Source organism: Mauremys reevesii, linkage group 8, assembly GCF_016161935.1.
Source record: "Mauremys reevesii isolate NIE-2019 linkage group 8, ASM1616193v1, whole genome shotgun sequence".
Taxonomy (NCBI): domain Eukaryota; kingdom Metazoa; phylum Chordata; order Testudines; family Geoemydidae; genus Mauremys; species Mauremys reevesii.
The window spans coordinates 69,846,205-69,852,961 of record NC_052630.1 but is presented as its reverse complement, the minus strand read 5'-3'; the positions used below and the strand labels follow the sequence as shown (position 1 = coordinate 69,852,961).

General features: G+C 44.3%; 1 long non-coding RNA gene across 1 annotated transcript; it reads left to right on the top strand.

Annotated features, from left to right (window-relative positions):
• Positions 1-877: 877 nt before the first annotated feature.
• On the top strand, positions 878-4,906 carry LOC120370107. Its single transcript, XR_005583621.1, has 4 exons — positions 878-1,103; positions 2,036-2,258; positions 2,393-2,508; positions 4,763-4,906. It is a non-coding gene; the product is annotated as an uncharacterized LOC120370107 (long non-coding RNA).
• Positions 4,907-6,757: the final 1,851 nt, after the last annotated feature.

The following is a 6,757-nucleotide window of genomic DNA, read 5'->3' as shown; positions in this document are numbered from 1 at the left end:
TGCTAGAAGAGGGCCTCATCCTCCCTGATTGAACTAACCTCGTTATGTGTAGCCTGCTTCTTGCTTGCATATATATACCTGCCCCTGGAGATTTCCACTACATGAATCCGACGAAGTGGGTATTCACCCACGAAAGCTCATGCTCCAAAACGTCTGTTATTTTATAAGGTGCCACAGGACTCTTTGATGCTTTTACAGTCTCTAGGAAACAGATACATTCATGGAGGTTAAGTCCATTCATGGCTATTAGCCAGGATGGGTAAGGAATTTGTTTGTCAGAGGGTGGAGATGGATGGCAGGAGAGAGATCACTTGATCATTGTCTGTTAGGTTCAGTCCCTCTGGGGCACTTGACATTGGTCACTGACGGGTTAAAATCCATGTGCATTTTATACAACAACCTGGTATATGGATTGTGCCAGCTCTTTTCCAGACCGAAAGTCCAGAGTTTGGTCAGGAGACCAGAGGCCTAGCAAACAGTGATTAGCTAAGAGAAAGCTGGGGTAAACAAGATAACATGCCTTTGCTAAGGTATGCTTGGTCTGTAGAAATACCAGATGTTGAAGCAATAACAATAATTATGTTTCATCCAATGTTTCAGATTGAACAAAGGATCCTTGTTCCTATTGTGTCAGTCTCTTCTGTAGGGAACGTTCTTCCTACAGATGCAGCCGTGAGTTTACGAAAAGTTGGCACATGTCAGTATAAGATATGGCATCCTTCTACCTCCCTTCCTAGGGACCAGTGCCTGCCTTAAGACATAAAGCGGACAATCTTTATTGCCATATACTTTCACTGTTTCTTTGCTTTAACCCCTAGGAATGTACCTGTTGGACAAGTCCATTCCTATGGACCCCAAATCAGAATTCCCCAAGGCAGGGGATTTTCCACCTCTAAGGCAAACCAAACCAACCAGCCAGAGATGACTTTGGTTTTACCCCACTGGTTAACCATAAATCACACAAGCAATTCCCTCAGACACTTCAGTTTCCCAGTGTCACCACCAGCGCCACTTGTTATGGGGACAAATGGTTATGAAAACCAACACCCCAGTAAAACAAAAAAAGTTTCTCCTGATGCCAAAGGACCAAGCCACGGACCCAGGTCAATATACAAATCAGATCTTACCCACAAATCACACTGTTGCCAAGCCTTTAGAATCTAAAATCTAAAGGTTTATTCATAAAAGGAAAAAGATAGAGATGAGAGTTAGAATTGGTTAAATGGAATCAATTACATACAGTAATGGCAAAGTTCTTGGTTCAGGCTTGCAGCAGTGATGGAATAAACTGCAGGTTGAAATCAAGTCTCCGGAACATCCCCAGCTGGGATGGGTCTTTCAGTCCTTTGTTTAGAGCTTCAGTTTGTAGCAAAGTCCCGCCAGAGGTCAAAAGCAGGATTGAAGACAAGATGGAAGAGCTGCAACAGCTTTTTATAGTTTCTTGCCGTGTGGTCTCTGCTTTCTTTGTCCCAAAGACAAGCTCTCCAGCACATGGTATGAAAAACCTTAGAGTTCTCTCCATAGGAAGGTCCCTGCATAACTTGCTGAGTCATAAGGCGTATCTACCTTCTCTCAATGGCTCAGTTGTTAGGCAGAGCTGACACCAACTTGTCTGGGGTGTCACCCAGAAGCATAGCACAAGTTTGAACTACAGACAGTATAGAGCCAATATTTATAACTTTAAATACAAAAATGATACATGCACACAGATAGCATAATTATGACCAGCAAACCATAACCTTGTCTTAGACACCTTTTTTCACCCACTTTATACAAGACTTGGTGCCACTACAGGACTTTGCTTGCAACTATGATTTATATGGTCCCATTTAATGTCAGTAATGTCACAGACTGTTAGAAGTATGTCCCGGGCGTTCAAGAGCAGAACACATGTTTGGGGGAACTAGATTGGGGCTAGCAAGAATAGGCCTTTGGGTGGCAGATGCAGCAGACACACAGCTGGGAGCGGGTGGCTCTCCGTTACCTTTTGTAATTCTGCTTTAGTTCTAATCACACCTCTCTTCTTTGAGTGCAGACTGTGGCTCCTTTTCATGAATTCCCAAGACAACCCCTGGTACCGGAGGGGAGACCAGAGGAGAAGGCAGAGATAACAGGGCTGTGGGGAACAACAAAGGATCCATTCTGGAGATGGAACAACTGAAACCCCCAAGGAGTTGAAATTCTTGGGTAGTTCAGCGGACTCCAGGAAGAGATTTAGGCAGAGTTTTGAGATATATCTACACAAGCGGCTGGGTTTGGTGAGAAAGGAGACCAGAAAACAATAGCAATCCTTTTAAACATGTCAGGACTTGATCAGGGGGTGGCTTTATTAGCATGGAACTTGGGCTTTATCTACACTAACCTTTTTGTCAATAAAACTATTCTCTGTCAGGGTTATGAAAAAAACCACACCCCTGACCGACAAAAGTTTCACCAACAACAGCGCCGGTGTGGACAGCCCCACGTTGACAGGAGACGCTCTCCAGCCGACACAGCTCCTGCCGCAAAGTAGGTGGTTTAATTATGACGGGGGGGAGCTCTATCCTGTCAGCGTAGAGTGGCTACACAGCAGACCTTGCAGGGCGCAGCTGCAGCAGTACATTTGTGCTGCTGTGAGGTGTGTAGTGTAGACATAGCCCCAGTGGGGCAGAGGGAGCAGGTTATTACACACTTTACAGAAATGTCAAGCGCCTTGTTTAGCGCAAAAGAGCAAAACATTTGAAAGATGAAAGTTTCACCTTAGAAGAGAAAACGAAGGTGAATCCTTTGACGAATTCCTAACTGAGCTGGAGCTAATGAGCCCAACCTGCAACAGTGCTCAGGCCGGTGGGGTGAGAGCAGGAGTTCAGCACAAATTCAGTGCACCTGGAATGATAGATACAAAGCAGCAGGCACACAACAGGTTGGTTTGTACCCTGAAGGACGCTGGGAGTGTTATGTAGAGAGATGTAGGGATACACAATGAATGACAGGGAGTCTGGTCCATTTCCTACCAGTAACATTGAGTAGCAGGTATCGTTGAACTTTGAATTTCCTGTGTTCCTTTCAACCTGCCCAGACCCAAAATGGCACCCAGGGTGTGACAAGGACCCAGACAGAGGCTCACACAAATATTGTCCTTGCAGGGGACTCCAGATAAATGTGTAGATTATATGGCCAGGAGGGACCCTGCGCTGACCTCCTGGATTGCACAGGCCATAGGACTGCCCTAGATTAATTCCTGTTTGAACTAGAGCAGATATTTGAGAAAAAAACATTTCATCTTGATTGAAACATGGCCAGTGATGGAGACACACCACAATACTTGCTAAATTGTTTCAATGGTCAATTATCCTCAGTGTTGAAAAATTCCACTTTGTCTCTCATTTCAATTTGTCTAGGTTCAATGCCCAGCCACTGACTCTTGTTAGACCTTTACCTTCTAGTTTTAAAAGCCCACTTTATCAAATGTCTGTTTCCATTTATAAGTGCTGATAGAATGCAATCACGTCACTCCATAACTATTTCCTCATGAAGAGGCTGAGTTCACTGAGGTCCTGGGGCAGAGTTGCACTGCCCTCCTCCCTTCCCCCCCCCGAGAAAGTTCTGTCTCCTGCACTGACAAGCTTTACCCCTGCTGTCGAGAGTCCCATTGTGCCAGAGAAGTGCGGTTGCTTGAACTTAGGGTCTGTCAGTCCCAAGGCCTTTGGGTACATTGAAGGTAAGGAGCAAGAGCTTGAACTTGACATTCTCTGGGAAACCAGTGTGGAGCGTAGAGAACAGGTCTGATGTGCTCGCAGTAATCTGTGCTGTTGAGGAGACTCTGCAGCCTTTGGTACCAATTGGAGTTTCATAAGCACTGAAGATATCTTGCCCAGGTGTATTCCATTCTATAGTCTAGACAGGAGTGACTAAGGTCTATGTAACTAAAGCCAGCTCATCATCCACCAGGGTGGGATGGAGTCTCCCAGTCAACCAAAGATGGTAGAAAGCACAGCTCACAGATGCTGCTATCAGAGAGCTCAGCGTCAGCACGGCATTCAAGAGCCCTCTAGACTATGGACTGAATTGTCCAGGTGTGGGTGTGAACCTTCAGCCAAAGAAGGCTGCATCGTAGCTGCCAACTCTTCAAAATATTTAGTTCTGCGCACGAGCATCACCTCTGTCTTTAGCCAGCTGTTCCATCCAAGAACAAGGCCATCTTGGCAATAGTGGTGTGGTCAAGTGGGAAGGAGAGGGAGGAGCTCGGTGCCACCTGCACATTGCTGGTGTTTGAGTCCATGTTGTGGGAGAAGTTCTGATAGAGGCTGCATGGAGATGTTGAAAACCCCCATAGAGAGAATTGATCCTTGTGGGAATCAACCAGGGATGGGTCTAGTGCTGGAGGTGAAGTTTTCCATCCTCACTAATTGGGTGCATCCCTCCAAGAAGGATTCAGACCATTTTAGTGAATCCCTCTGGACTCCTCCTGCCCCTCAGGTGTGACAGCAGTATCTCATTGTTAACAGTGTCAAACAGTGCAAAGAGGTACAGGAGGATCAGCATGGATGTGTGAACCCCTGTCCACTAGAGCAAGTTGCATAGGACAGCTCAAAAAGAACAGGAGCACTTGTGGCACCTTAGAGACTAACACATTTATTTGAGCATAAGACTAACATGGCTGCTACTCTAAATAGGACAGGTCAGCGATTTGTCATGAGGGATATAAGAACATATATAACATGAGAACAGCCCTACTGTCAGACCAAAGGTCCATCTAGCCCAGTATTCTCTCTTCCAACAGTGGCCAATGCCAGGTGCCCCAGAGGGAATGAACAGAACAGGGAATCCACAAATGATGCATCCCCTGTGGCCCAGTCCCAGATTCTGGCAAACAGAGGCTATGGACACCATCCTTGCTCATCCTGGCTAATAGCCATTGATGGAGTTCCACGGGTTAGACTGTGTGTTGTGTGAAGAAATACTTCCTTTTGTTTGTTTTAAACCTGCTGCCTATTAATTTAATTGGGTGACCCCTAATTCTTGCGTTATGTGACAGAGTAAATAACACTTCCTTATTTACTTTTTCCACACCAGTCATGACTTTATAGCTCTCTAACATTTTCCACCTTAATCATAGCTTTTTCCATCTGAAAAGTCTGTGTCTTTTTAATCTCTCCTCACCCAGAACCTACTCCATACCTGTCATTATTTTTGTTGCCCTTTTTTGAACCTTTTCCAATTCCATATTTTATTTTATTTTAGATGGGGTGACCACATCTGCACGCAGTATTCAATATGTGGGTGTACAATGGATTTATATAGAGGCAATATGTTATTTCCTGACTTCTTATCTATCCATTTCTTAATGATTCACAACATTCTGTTAGCTTTTTTGACTGCTGCTGCATATTGCGTGGATGTTTTCAGAGAACTATCCACGATGACTCCAAGATCTCTTTTTTTGAGTGGTAACCAGACCCCAACATTTTATATGTATAGTTGGGATTGTTTTCTAATGTGCATTAAATTGCATTTATCAACACTGAATTGCATCTGCCATTTTGTTGCCCAGTCACCCAGTTTCGTGAGATCCCTTTGTAACTCTTTGCAGTCTGGTTTGGACTTAACGATGTTGTGTAGTTTTGTATCATCTGCAGATTTTGCCACCTAATTCTCTACTCCTTTTTCCAGATCACGTATGAATATGTTGAATAGGAGTGATCCTAGTACAGATCCCTGGGGGGGTGTCATAAACAGATAGTTAAGGGTTAATGCCTCTTTTACCTGTAAAGGGTTAAGAAGTTCACCTAGCCTAGCGGACACCTGACCAGAGAAATGGAGTGGAAAAGATCAAGGAATCAGTCTCTTATCAGAGTAATGAGTAAGAAGGAAGGAAATAAATAGTTTTATGTTTATTTTCTTTTGTAACTTGTCCTGGCACTAGGGGAATAATCAAAATTGGGTATTCTTGTGTGTACTAAGGTTTTTGCCCAGGGACACATCCTGTGTTTTAAATCTGTTGTCTGTGAGATCAGCTTGTATGCTGTCTCCCAGAGGTTTCTTTTCTTTTACCTTTCTTTTCTTTAATTAAAAGCTTTCTTTTTAAGAACCTGATTAATTTTTTCCCTGTTTTTTAGATCTAAGGGGATTGGAACTGGACTCACCAGGGATTGGTGGGGGGAAAAAAGGGAGAGGGAATGCGTAATTCTTCCTTGTTTTAAGATCCAAGGGGTTTGGATCAGTGTTCACCAGGAAATTGGTGGAGGAGTCTTTCAAGGCTACCCAGGAAGGGCAAGGTTTTTTTGGGGGAAGACAGTTTTCCAGATATCAGAGGGGTAGCCGTGTTAGTCTGGATCTGTAAAAGCAGCAAAGAATCCTGTGGCACCTTATAGACTAACAGACGTTTTGCAGCATGAGCTTTCGTGGGTGAATATCCACTTCGTCGGATGCAAGTAATGGAAATTTCCAGGGGCAGGTATATATATGCAAGCAAGAAGCAAGCTAGAAATAATGAGGTGAGTTCAATCAGGGAGGATGAGGCCCTCTTCTAGCAGTTGAGGTGTGAAAACCAAGGGAGGAGAAACTGGTTCTGTAGTTGGCTAGCCATTCACAGTCTTCATTTAATGCTGAGCTGATGGTGTCAAATTTGCAGATAAACTGAAGCTCAGCAGTTTCTCTTTGGAATCTGGTCCTGAAGTTTTTTTGCTGCAGGATGGCCACCTTAAGATCTGCTATTGTGTGGCCAGGGAGGTTGAAGTGTTCTCCTACAGGTTTTTGTATATTGCCAGTCCTAATA